General features: G+C 38.3%; 1 long non-coding RNA gene across 3 annotated transcripts in view; it reads left to right on the top strand.

The window, feature by feature from the left end:
• The window catches only part of LOC309872583, an 81005-nt gene that overhangs the window by 7572 nt on the left and 58972 nt on the right, over positions 1-14461 (top strand). For all 3 annotated transcript variants that reach the window (XR_014315977.1, XR_014315978.1, XR_014315979.1), the window contains exon 3: positions 8343-8434. This is a non-coding gene — a long non-coding RNA (uncharacterized lncRNA). The remainder of the gene's footprint in view (positions 1-8342; positions 8435-14461) is intronic.

The raw sequence follows: 14461 nt of genomic DNA on the forward strand, positions 1-14461 counted from the left end.
GTGAGTAGATGTATGCTGTTTATAAGCCACCCAATCTTTGGTATTGTGTTATAGCAGCCCAAATAGACTTAAGACAGAGGGAAACCTAAAGCTTCAATAATTCTTAGGGACAAAAAGTGCTGAAATTCTGTATGCCTTCCCTGGTCCCTCCCTCCTTAGCAGTCAAGTAGAGAGACAATTTGTACAGTTCTTAAAAGGTATAGGCTTCAACTCAGGTTAGAATCCTGGCTCCACTACTTACTAGCCCAGGCAAAATATTTCAACATTTTCTGAACCTCTTTGTGTCTAAAATGAAGATAGCAATTCCAGCCTCAGAGGGGTGCTATGAGGCCAATGTATGTGAAACAATGGAGCACATGACCTGGTGAATAATAAGTGCTCGGTAAATGCTAGCGGCCCTTGTTATTTTTTAAATGAACAACAACTAGAAAGTCAACCTACTGCAATTTTAGGAATTGCCCAAAAGAATTGCATAAGAGATGCTATAGAGGTCGGTTTCCTTTTCTACCGCTAGAAGAATAAAACAAATTTTGTCTATAACAATTGGCTATCTAGTAAATAGAGTTTATTCAAAATTAAATATACAGTTGTGAAACTGACTTTTGACCAATGAGGTAATTGTTTAGAGAAGGCAGTATTAAAGAGATTTCAAATTATATTGTAGCAAATACAAATTTTTGTTCCCCAGTAATAGTGCATTTAGAGTTAGGCATTTTTAGTGACTGTGGTCAATTGCTTCACTCTGTCTCTTTGATTGTGCAAGTCTCAAACCTTGAAGTCACCTTTGGCTCCTCTCTTTCTCTTTAAAATATGTCTAGAATCTCACCCCCATCTCCCTACCTCTACTGTCACCATCCTGCTCAAAGCCACAGTCCTCTCTCAGCTGAATGACTTTAATACTTCCTAATTCTTGGCTTCTCCTCCTGCGCCTAGGCAATATTTCCTTACCATAGCAGCCGGAGGGATCGTCTTAAAATCTGTGAGTTAACGTAACGCCTCATCTCATAACTACTCCATGGCTTCCTCATTTCATTCAGAATACTGCCAAAGCCCTTATTATAGTCCACCTCGTCTTACATGCTCTAACCCTACCACCGCCACCATTGGCCTCCCTGCTTTTTCTTGATGGTGTCAGGCACACCCAGCCCTGTGACCTTTGCTTTCTGCCTGGAATGTTCTTCTTCCTGATACTTGCTTAGCTAACTCTCTCACTTCCTTTAAGTCTGCACTTAAATTTTACTTTCACAATGAGGCTTGCCTTGGCCTCCTTAGTTAATACTGCAAATTATCCCCAACCAAGTCCCAAGAATCCTAATCCCCTTTCCCTATTGTACCTTTTCTTTCCCATAGCAATCATCATCTTCCCACACACTGGATAGTTTATTTATTATGTTTTTGTTAAGTCTGGCTCCCTGACTAAAATGTAAGCTTCCCAGGGACAAGTCTTTCATCTGTCCTCTGATATGGTCTAATTATCTTGAACACTGCTTGGCATACAGTAGACAATTAAAAAAATATTTGTTGAATTAACTTATTAGTTTTGTGGTTAGTTTGTGTGTGTTTGTTGCACTGTCTTATTCAAACAAAGAATAAACAAATGGATAATAATTTAACAAAACCAATTGTTACATCGTGGGGGTTTTTCATTTTCTTTCGACTTCTCTTTGTTTTCACTTTCTTCTTCGTGCCATGCTGAAACCCCCAAATGTCCTGAATATGACTCTACTTTAAGCTGATGTGCACATTTTCTCACCTAAGAATTAGTGCTGCCTGTGTTGCCCTACCCACTCTCCTTCTAGTACTCAGCCATACCCAATCTGTTCATAGAGCACAACTTTTATGTCTAAATAGCCATTATTTCTGGGACTGCCTGGTCTTACGTATTGGCTAAGAGGCAGTCATTTTCTTTTTTTTTTTTTTTTTTTTTTTTTAAAGATTTTATTTATTTATTTGACAGAGAGAAATTACAAGTACACTGAGAGGCAGGCAGAGAGAGAGAGAAGGAAGCAGGCTCCCTGCTGAGCAGAGAGCCCGATGCGGGACTCGATCCCAGGAACCTGAGATCATGACCTGAGCCGAAGGCAGCGGCTTAACCCACTGAGCCACCCAGGCGCCCCGAGGCAGTCATTTTCAAGCCAATAGTTCAGGTTAGGACTAAGGCAGTAAAGAAGAGAGAGAATAGTAGTGGTGCACAGAGGAAGATTTGAAAGTTGGATCATCTAGGGGAAAATGATGAATCTTTGTTACTCCCTCCATGGGACAAGAGAAGAAGGACAAATTGGAGGAGGGCATTAATAAAGTGTGCTATTCACTGTGGTTTGTGAAATCTTCCCCTGGCTCCCTTACAAAATCTTCAGCAGAATCTGCATCACCTATAAATATTTGATGGATGGATTTTCTTTTGAGGGGATCTGAATATGATTTGGTTCCTACTTCAAGGTTGACATCAGGTGAAAGTGGAGGCTTTCCATGGCAGAGCTATGTAAGGCACATTTTACATGTGGAGACTGCAGACTTCTGGGGCTGCCTGTCTGCCATGGGTTAGGGTGATGGGCCATGCCAAGGAAAGCTGACTTCCTGTCCCTTCCAGGGCACAGCATATAGGTCCCGCAGCTGTAGAGAGGTGAAGCTGGCAGCTAGGGGATGGTGAGTGTACATAGACATGGGATGGGGCCCTGAGTGCCAATGAGCAGCTGCCCTCATCTTGAAGGTATCCCTGTGCAAGACATTAAGTAACATATTTAAAAACAGCAAGGTGAGTTGAGATAGAGGAGAAGAAGAAAGAAAAACATTTTGTATTTTAGTACCTTTAGCACTGCAGCACATTGGCACTTTCTCTGCTTTTTTGAACAAGGTGCCATATTTTCGTATTCCACTGGGCTGTACAAATAATGTGGTCGGTCCGGTCTGTAGGCATTCTACTTCTTTTTCCTTTCCAAGTTACAGACTATAACATCTGAGTGGTGATGTATCTTCCATTAGTGAAAATAAGCCAATTTTTACAACATATAGTATATTAATCTTCAATTACCTTTGATGGGTTTAGCAAAGAGGAAGCAATTTTTTCCTTTACCCATAAGAATCATTCTATCATTAAATTCACTTTATTATATGATTTAAAATGAATAAGCAGGGACGAAAATTTAGTACTTGTCAGTAAAATTCCATTTTAAATTGCAGTAATTTCTTTTCTGAATGTCCTTGATATCCAGCAATCATGATATAAAATGTTGCTTATGTATAGATATTATAATACATAGGAGAATTTATTTTCAGTTCTGTGGCAGTCAAGTCTTCTAAGAATAAAATAAGCATTAAAAATAATTGAAACTTTGAAATATGCATTTCTTACTGATATGATTGCTGTCTCTTCTCGTGTCAGGGAAGTGGTACTGCTTGGTAGAAAGAACCCAGAATTCTGAATTAGAAGAAGAAAATGGGCAAATTATTTATTCTTTTTAGCTCCCAATTTTATCTTTGTTAATAAATAAAGACTTGTATTGACACTCATTGTTGCTCTGCACTGGGCTTTTGCTCTAAGTAGCAAATTTCTCAATTTTCTTCCAACCCTGGAGTTTAATGATATTTGAATCATGCTTTAAACACATACACACATACTCTCTTTTTTTCTAACGAATACTACTATTATTAAACTATTTTTAATAACTATGGGTCTTAGAACATGTTTGCATGAATATAATAGAAACCTATTGAATTTGCTCAAGTAAAAATTCTTTTTTCCTTTTTTAAAAGATTTTATTTATTTGAGAGAGAGAGCATGGGGTTGCAGAGTGAGAAGGAGAAGCAGACTCCCCACTAAGCAGGGAGCTCAATATGATGCTTGATCCCAGGACTCCAGGATCATGACTTGAGCCAAAAGCAGATGCTTAACCCACTGAGCCACCCCGGCACCACTAATATATTATTTTAAAAGTAGTTACATTATAAAAATACTTTCATAGTCCATAAAGGAACAGAGAATGATTAAGTTACAGGAAAGATGGGAATCAATACATTTCAGGACTCTCAGTATCAAGATTTTAGAGATCTTTGCTCTAGTGCTCCATCATTAATGTGCCTCAGCTAGCAAAATATGGAGATAGAAAACCTAATTTTCTGAAATGGCTTGTTTCTCCTTGGTCATATGTCTACCTTTGATCCAATCAGCTGTGGCTCAGGAGAATGCAAATGGGATAGAAACAGGGCAGCCAGACTATTCAGCCAGGATTTGTTCAAAGGTCACATACTGTTCAGGTAATAGCTGGATACAATACATAAGGCAGCTAATGATGGTGTCACTTTGAAGAAGCCTGAACTACCACTGGATTTATTTTCTCATAAACAGATACTGCATTTCATATTCTTTTGGAAAATATCTTCAGATCTTTAAGAGAAAAAAAAATACCAACTTTAATTCAGTTAATCTGACAATTAAAATCTCTCCTTTTATTTACTTCAGTGTCTTTGTTCCCACTTGACGGAGAAATGTATTGAACCTCACTCATTGCTGCTCTACACTGGGCTTCTGCTCTGGCCAGGTCCATAGAATTCTTTCCAAAAACAATTAAGAAGCTCAAATCCTGCACGTTCAGTAACAAACATGATAGAACAAATGCGTTCTTCTTGTATTTACCACATTATTTTAAACATAAACTGTGTATCAAAGATGCAGGTCATTGATTCCATCCATCCTCCCCTCCGAAAGATTCTTACTTGCCTCCATCACAACAGAGCCCCCTCTGGCCTATTTGTACTATGTAACATCACTCCTTCCCCGGACTCAGGCAAGTAAGCCATATGTAGACAGTTGGCTGGCACAAGAGGATGCACCCCATTGCACAGCTAAATCAATCAGATTTTCCTTTTTGAACATTTGAAAGAGGAGAAAGACCTAGGGAGTGGGTAGCTACATCACTTTTATAGGGGAGCTGGAGAGAGTGACTGCCCTGTTCTTACTCTTGCCTTTCCCTTGAATTCTGTAAGATTATTACTTCTTATAGCATAGATCAAGAGTATAATAAACACATGGGCTAATTTGAGTAGGTTACTTGAAATAAAACTTGGTCTAAAGCAAATAGAAAAAAATATAAATACCAATATTGTTTTCCTTTAAAAAAGAAACAACAACCTATTATTTCCTAAATTTAGTAGTTCTCTAACTTGAGCATGCATCAGAATTAGCTGGGGGCTTGTAAAGTGCAGATTGCTGGGACTCATTCCAGACTTTCTGATTCAGTGTGTCCAGGATGGGACAGAGAGCATTATATTTCACATTTTTTTTAAGATTTTATTTATTTACTTGATAGAGAGAGATCACAAGTAGGCGGAGGGACAGACAGAGAGAGAGGAGGCAGGCTCCCCGCTGAGCAGAGAGCCCAATGCGGGGCTCAATCCTAGGACCCCGGGACCATGACCCCAGCCGAAGGCAGAGGCCCTAACCCACCAAGCCACCCAGGCACTCCATATTTCACTTTTCTAACAAGCTCCCTGGTGATGCTGATCTTTCTGGTCAAGGATCACTCCTTGAGAAACAATGCTCTAGAAATAATTATCTAAAATGACCATATAAAAAAAATAAAGTGATCATACCAACATGACTTTTTTTTAAAACCCTGAATTAAGATTTTTCAAAAGAGTACAGTATATAAGAGATTTCATGCCCTGGTAGAAGCCAAATAACCTAGATGCAGATACTAGCTCAGCCACTTACAAAGCCGCTTGGACAAGATACTTAACATTTCTGTGCCTCTTCATCTGTTGAGTAGAGAATGTAATAGACAATGCTAACAAGCAGCCTGGCACTGTATAATTGCAGGCATTCATATAGAATCCAACATATGAATGGCATCCCCTAGAAATGTGTGAAGGGACCGTCAGGAATACCTACCTGACGGAGCTGTAATAGTTAAGATCATTATAAGGATTAAATAAAGTATAATGCATATGAAAGGTTTAGAATAATACCTGGCACATGGTAAGGGCTCATTAGATGCTGACTACTAGAATCTGGTCCATATATTAGCTATGCAAAGAAAATCTTGAAAACATAGTCATGGTGACTGTATTCTTAGTTGAGAATTAAAGGAATGCAGGGTGCCTCAGTGGCTCAGTGGGTTAAGCATCTGCCTTTGGCTGAAGTCATGATCCCAGAGTCCTGGGATCAAGCCCCATATCAGGCTCCCTGCTCAGTGGGAAGCCCGCTTCTTCCTTTCCCACTCCCCCTGCTTGTGTTCCCTCTCTAGCTGTGTCTGTCTCTGTTAAATAAATAAATAAAATCTTTAAAAATAAGCAAATAAAATAAATAAAATCTTTAAAAAATAGATAAAATCTTAAAAAAAAAAAACAAACCCGAAAGGAATGCAGTTACCACTGTGCAGGCATACTAGATTAAAAATGTTTTTTCTAAGAGATATATTCTTTGGAGAACAAGGAAGCCAAAAAAGAAAATATGACCTTAATTCTCCCAGGACACAAAACTACCCTTTACACATATCCAGTATAAAATTCAGCAAATAACCACTGCTGTCCCCAAATAGTTTTTTAATATCCTGAACTATTAATACTCTGGCTATCAAGAAGTAGTTAGTGCTCTGTATAGTTTGGAGCCTAATGATTTTTTAAACTAAGTCAAATTTCCTTCTCTAACATACATACTGATTTAAAATATTACTGTAGGGATAGGTGGTAGATTGCACAATTTTATTTGACAAGATAAGAAAGTGCTTTAAGCACAGAAATAGTTAAAAAACCAAAGTGATAAATGGAACTATAGGAATAGTACAAGCCAAGAGAGCTTGATGCCATAAGAAAAGTCCTTTGAGACATGTATGTGAATGTTCATAGCAATATGACATAAGAGCCCAAACCCAGAAACAATCCAACTGTCCATCAACTAGTAAACGAAGAAATAAAATATATTAGTTATGTATTACTATGTCCAAATCACCACCGCCCCCCCACAAGATGTAATGACTAAAAAAAGTGTTTATTTTCTCACCGTTCCTGTGGGTTTGGAATCTGGACCTTGCTTAGTTGGGTAATTCTAGTCTCTTTCAAGATTGAAGTGAAGGTGCTATTCAGGGTTGCTTCTCATCTGAAGTCCACGCTCACTCATATGGTGTTCATAGGCCTCAGGTTCTCGTTAGTTCTGACCATAAACATCAGTTCCTTTGCCATGAGGGATCTTTCCATAAGGCTGCTTACATCATGGCTGCTCAGAGCAAGCGATTCATGAGAGAGAGAGAGAAAGAGAAAGCCCTAAGAGGAAAGCTATAGTCTCTTTATAATCTAATCTTAGGAATGACATCTCACCAAATCAGCTCATTAGGAGCAAGTTGCTAGGTCCAGCCCACTCTCAATGGGAAGAAACCACACAAGGGCATGAATACCAGAAAGCAGGAGTTATCTAAGACCATCTTAGAATTTGCCCACTTCTATATAAAATCCATACAACAGTACTATTCGGCAAAAAAATAGGAACAAACTACCAAGATATGCTGCAAATGTGTGAACCGCAAAAACATTAGGCTGAATGAAAGAAGTCAGACTTAAAAGATTGAATACAGTACTGTATAATTCTATTACTTGACATTCTGAAAAGGCCAAACTATCAAAACAGAAAGAAAACCAGTTGTTACCTAGGGCTGGGGGTTTGAGTGGGGAAAGCAGAATTTGGGGGGAATGACGGACATGTTCCGAACTGGATTATAGTGATAGCTGCACCTCTCTGTGTATTTACCAGAAATCATTAAACTGTACACTTACAAGAAAAATGGCATGGGATACAAAACAACCGGCAGCCAGTTCTTTTCAAAAACTCTGAGTTTCGTGAAAGGCAGAAGAATTATGTCAGAATAAAAGAAAGAAAAGATACGACACCAACTGCAATTCATGATCCTGGATTGGATCCTGATTGTTGGGGGGAGGGGATAGTGGCATGCCATATGGATATTACTGAAAAATCGGAGAAGTTACATATGGACTATTGATTAGATAATACTACTGTACAAGGTTAAATTTGCCAAATAATTGTCCTGTAGGTATGTAGGAGAATGCCCTTATTCTTCATAAATATGTGTTCTTTCGTGGTAAAGTTCCATGTTTTCTGCAACTACCTCTTGACTAGTTCAGGAAAAAAATTTATATGTGTCCAGAGAATGTGGAGGAGAGATAGAGTAAATGTATTTCATTATTAACAGCTGGTTAACAGCTGGTGAATCTGGTTGAAGGGTATATAGGAATTCTGTGTATTATTCTTGCAACTCTTTTGTAAGTTTAAGATAATTTCAAAATAAAAAGTTTAAAAAAGTAAAACAAATCTTTGAATGAATTCTCCCTCTTAGCTTCCATATAGGATCAAGCACAGCTATCAGCACAAAGTGAAAAACCAACCACAGAAAAAAGGAAACAAGTACTTTTGACTACTGCTTGTCAGGTACTGTTTTTCTTTGTTCGAACTAATTCCTATAACACCCTTAGAGCACTAATTCTTCATCCCATTACATTATACAGCCCATTACAACAACATAGGGAGTTTAAAAATTCCCTATGCCCTTGCAGCAGCCATACAGACAAATTTAGAAGCTCTGGGAGTAGGACCCAGTCAGCAGTGTTCCTAAAGTTCTCCAGGTGATTCCGCTGTGCAGCCGAGGTTGGAACCACCACCTTGGACCTAAAGCTTTATTATGTGTCTTTTCCAATTGTCAAAGTTGAGGCCCAGGGAGATTCGATAACTTGCCCATGGTGATACAGCTTGTGAAAGTGCAGGGGTTAGAGCTGGACATGGACGCACAGAAAGCAGAGTGTGTCGGGGTGTCTATGTGACCCCATTTTCAGGCTCTCTCCACCACACTTCCTGGACATCTGGAGTCTTCCCTGGGCTTTCCCCAGCCTGCCCTGCAGGCCAGGAGCCGAGCTGGATGCTGCAAAATATGATCAGAGTTGCTTTGGATTTTAAGGAAAATGAACATGAATATATAAAAGATAATGAATATTTGTAGAAAAACTGTAGAAGCACATAGCTTTTTTGTGAGCTGATGAAATCTAGTGATGGAAGTAGGTTCAATCAAGAAAGTCTTCTTTGATAAGTTGTCAGAAAAAAGAAATTGACATCTCTAAACATTCTTTCTCATGAAAACCTTTATCTCCTTTCAACACTTTTTTCTAGAGTATTTTCCTCCTTGGCTTCTCCTGAAATTTCCTTCGGCTAGACAAAACAGACCTAATTTTTTTAAATTGTAAAACAAGGAATTTTGAAAAGACTTCCCTCCAAATTTAGAATAATTAAATATGTTTCCTTGAAGCCATGTTTACCAATAACTTGCAAATCATTAGAAAGAATTATGTCTCATTTTAGTTTAGTCCTGTCTATTAATTTTTCATATTGCTGAACAGATAACATTCATGTTATAAACCTTAATTGTTGCTGCTCCTAGGTTTTCCAAACATTTAGAAATAAACCTCTTCAAGTGCTATTTAAGCTGAAGAAGGAGAAATTTGACCCACAGTTTATCACCTAGCTCATTAGCATACTAATATGACTATAATATGCATTTGACTAGGGGGTTGTGCTTTCACCCTGTAATCTTGTTGGTGGAATATCACAGTTTTGGGTTGATTTTTAAGACAAATTGTATATCTACACTGGGGAAATAAGGTGGTGTTAATACAAAAAGCTTGGAAGTGAATTAATTGCTTTGAAACAATCCCATGTTGGTTTAGCCCCTTAGGTGGTGTTATTTGCACAGCTCTCGCAAATGCTAATGATCAATTCACATTGGCATTTAAACAAAATCAACCCTAAGACATTTCTCACACTTCCTAATGAATGATTCCTTTTTTCTTGGTCTCCGAGTTACCTAGGTCCTGCGGTGATCTAGAGTAGCTCCATTTTGATAAGAGAAAGTATGACGGGGAGACTTTCTAATAGCTCTTTCAGATAACTAGTTCAGATAACTAGCTCCTAGTTAAGAATGACCCAGCTCTTTCCTAGCCATGGATGCAAAACTTTTACCTTGCTGTGGATACCCATGGGAAGGAAAATAATATGGGCCTGTACTGATGGCAGTCTTGCTGGTAATTGAGATTTTTATTATTAAAAAAAGTAATTAAATATTTTTTAAAGTAAAGTTTATTTATTGATAAAGTAAATTTTATTTATTTATTTGACAGAGAAATCACAAGTAGGCAGAGAGGCAGGCAGAGAGAGGAGGAAGCAGGCTCCCTGCTGAGCAGAGAGCCCAAGGCGGCTCATCCCAGGACCCTGGGATCATGACCTGAGTTGAAGCAGAGGCTTTAACCCAGTGAGCCACCCAGGCACCCCAGTAATTAAATATTTTAAGTAAGGGCGCCTGGGTGGCTCAGTGGGTTAAGCCTCTACCCTCTGCTCAGGTCATGATCTCAGGGTCTTGGGATGAGCCCTGCATCAGCCTCTCTGTGCTTCCCCCCTCCCTCTCTCTGCCTGCCTCTCTGCCTACTTGTGATTTCTCTGTCAAATAAATAAATAAAATCTTTAAATATATGTGTGTGTGTGTAAAGTAATAACATGTTATTCTAAAATATTCTGAAAATATGTTAGAAGTCTGCAGTAAAATGCACACTTGATGCATAGAGAGGCAGGATATTTCTGTTACAGTAACAACATTCTTTTCTGAATGTGCTATAGACTGAATGTTTTATTTTCCCTCCAAATTCATATGCTGAAACCTGATCCCCAAGGGATGGTATTTCAGAGGTGGAGCCTGTGGGAGGAGATTGGGTCATGAGGGCTCATAGGATAAATGACTTTATAGAAGAAACCTGAGAGGCGCTGGGTGGCACAGTCAGTTAAGCATCTGACCCTTCGTTTCAGCTCAGGTTGTGGTCTTGAGGTTGTGGGATCAAGCCCTGTGTCAGGCTCTGCTCTGGGCACAGAGTCTGCTTGTCCCTCCCTCTCTGCTCCGCCCTGCCACATGCTCCCTCTTTCTCTCCAATCAATCAATCAATCAATCAATAAAATCTTTTTAAAAATTAAAAACCAGAGTACATTACAGAGACATGCTATATTGCAAAGACCTAGAACAGTAACTGGCATATATTAAAAATCTCAGTAAATATATACTGAGTGAATGGATGGATGGATAAGTGAATAAATGAGACCTTAGCAATACAAACCAGCAGGGAGGAAAAGAAAGCTAGGATTGGTACAGGCAGGCTAGCACCTCAGGCAGATAATCCCATCTGGTACAAGGTACAGTGACCATATTCCTGTTTCTAAAGAGTAGAACAACTTGGGTATAATCGCGTTCATTTTGGCAGGTGGGGTTGCGCAGAGGCAGAAATGTTATTAACCTGATCACTATTCTCCACCCTCAGCTAATGTATTCCTTCCTTCTCTGTCCCACCTATATGTGTTGCTAAGATTCCATCATTCTTAGCACCTAAGCCTGCCCATAACCATCTATAGGACAAGCAGAAATATCTATCATCTATCTATCTATCTATCTATCTATCTATTATCTATTGCACCCATGATCTAAAAAGCTGCCCTAAAAAACCTGGGTTGTGTCTAGACATGGAATAGGTAAAAGCTAGTAATATGCACCAGTATCATCTTAGTTCAGACTGCTATAACAAGCACCACAAACCAGATGGCTTATAAACAAAAGGAATTTATTTCTCACAGTTCCGGAGACAGGAACTCCAAGATCAGGGTTTCAGTATGGTTAGGTTCTGAGAAGAGCCCACTGCTGGGATGCAGACTGCTGACTTCTCATTGTATCCTCATATCACAAAAAGAGGGTGAAAGATCTCTCTGGAGTCCCTCTTATAGGAGCACTAAACCCATTCATAAGGGCTCTACCCTCATGATCTAATTATCTCCCAAGGGCCCCACCTCCTAATACCATCACACTTAGGGGCTAAGATTTCAATGTATGAATTTTGGGGGGACACAAACATTCAGTTCATCACAAGTATCAAACCCTAGAAACACCATCTCAAACATTTCAGAAAGCTAGGGCTGAGGCACCATATGCCAATTACATAGATTCAGTAATACATTCGTTTGCTTTATGTGAATCCATATTTGTATTTATACCAAAGTTCTTATACACCCAAGCAGAATTATATACCATTTGGTAATATTCTGCTTATTAAACTGGCTAACAAGGTAATTCTTTGGGCCTAGGTGATTTGAGGAAGATACAACAAGAATTTGCGCAGAAAATAGCAGTAATCTTCTAAATACAGCCAAGTCAATTGTATCTGTTGTGCACTAACAGAAAGACTCCTGGGCTGTAGTAGATAGCCCACTATGTAATCATCCTGGCTGAATAGCCTCAGATACTTTGTTTTGAAGGGAGTGCAGAAATCCTGCAGGCTTAATTGCCAATAAATCAGCATGACCTCCACTCCCTGGCAGTCCTTTTTTACAATGATCTTTTCAACCAGAAAATGAAGAGATGGATTTTACAGTGTGCGCATACTGCCTAGGGTGAGATAACAGAATTACACTTGCCGTGTTCTCCATTACAGCCCATGCTAGATAATGAAGGACTCTATTAATGACATGTTCTGTTTGCTTTTAGGTTATTTTTGTCTTGTATTATAGTTATTTCTTTTTGTTATTATGGAGAGCTGTCTTTCCTTTAAAAAAAAAAAAAAAGCCTTCTATCATTTGTTAATTCAATATTTTATCATCACCAGAGATTTTAGTCCCTAGTTAATTCACAAAAATTTGCATTAAAATATTCTGGCTTACTCAAAAAGCTATTCACAAACTGATTGAATTGGATGTTACTCTTAGCTGATTTTCAGATTTGTCTTAGAAAGTAACTCCTTTGAATTAATATTTCTTTCATGACTATAACTAATACAGAAATTTTAACACCCATCCATACACAGACATAACATAGCCTGCTGTTTGTACTTCTGAACTGTTTGAATGTTCAAGTTTAATTTGAATAAGCAATATTTTGTGGTGTGTGTGTGTGTGTATATATATATATATATATATATATATATATATATATATACATATATTTTACTCTATGAACACTTAAGAAAATCATAGAATATAAAACTGCTAAATCATAGATTCCACATCCCACTTAATTCTGAAGTACCACTGCTATCTCCTCTGAATTTAGGGTGATGCTTCTTTTACCTGAAAGCAGGGAACTGGTCCAGATGATTTCTTGGAGCTCTGTCTAGCTTTAAGATCTGGTCAGGAGGCCATCTTCCTGTGTGTGGGCTGTGTGCTGGACAATACTGTTGTGCTGACAATATACATTAAAAAAAAAAGTTTTAGGATTGGGAAGATTCTGAGATAATGGCAGCCAGGACCTCCTATTTTAATCTCACCAAATCCCTGCATAACAAAACACAGAGCCACTAGATAGCAAGACCAATAACATTTACAATGAAATTAGGTGACAGAGTATCTTCGAAAACCCACAATACAAGCAAATGAAAATGAGCCTCAAAAATCCGCAAGTCCTACTACTTGTGTGGTAAAAAGCAGAGGAAAGCAATAGAGCCTCTAAATGAACTTGAAAACAGAGCACAAAAAATGGCCAACAGCTATCTACTGGAAAGTGTAGAAGACCGATTTGAGAATAGCAGCTGAAATTGGGAGGTAGTTCAAATGACAGCTGAATGCAAGAAGTCTCCAGTCAGGATGGAAGGCACTAGAACAGTTTGGTCCCAATGAATTCATGCAGCTGCCCATTCTGTTCCCTTCCAGTATAGATCTTGACCTAGACTCCTGAGAGCAGAATCAAATTGATCAGGATAACAACAATAGAAACAAAGGAAAGAGAAGAGCCATAGCCAGGAAATCTCAGAAAGTAAAGAGTTATTTTTTAAACACTTTATAGAAATAAAAGAGGGAGCTCTGTGAAGTTAGCCAAACTACCCTGAACCATGCCACCTTCTAAACATTCAGAAAACCTTTTTTCACATAAAAATGGGCAACATATCACTTACTATATGAAAAGAAAGAGAATAAAGAGCACAATGGCATCAGACAGTGAAAGCACATCAGAAACGTGTTCATGGCATATGTCAAGATTATAACCTTTAATTTCAAAATAATCTAGAAGGTGTTAAGAAAAATAATCTAAAAGATATCAAGAGATAAAAAAAAGCCATAAATCAAATCTTATTATAAATTCAGAAATGGGATGCTAGAACTCAGAGAATTAAAAAGAAAAGAAAAATCACTTCAGAAATGGAGCCTTAAATAAAAAGAACACTAGAGAACATAAAAACAATATCTTTTCTTTTTTTTTCTTACGTAAGCCTATGCCCATTGTAGGCATTGAACTCATGACTCTGAGGTCAAGAGTCACATGCTCTACCAACTGAGCCAGTCAGGTGCCCTGACAAATAGTATGCTAAGCAAAAGCTGAAAAGAATAAGAATTTTCAAAATGAAAAAGAAGTTAACAAAGATAGACACAATTCAAGAGAAAGTGACAAAT

The sequence above is a fragment of the Mustela nivalis genome, assembly GCF_964662115.1.
Source record: "Mustela nivalis genome assembly, chromosome: 8".
Classification (NCBI taxonomy): domain Eukaryota; kingdom Metazoa; phylum Chordata; class Mammalia; order Carnivora; family Mustelidae; genus Mustela; species Mustela nivalis.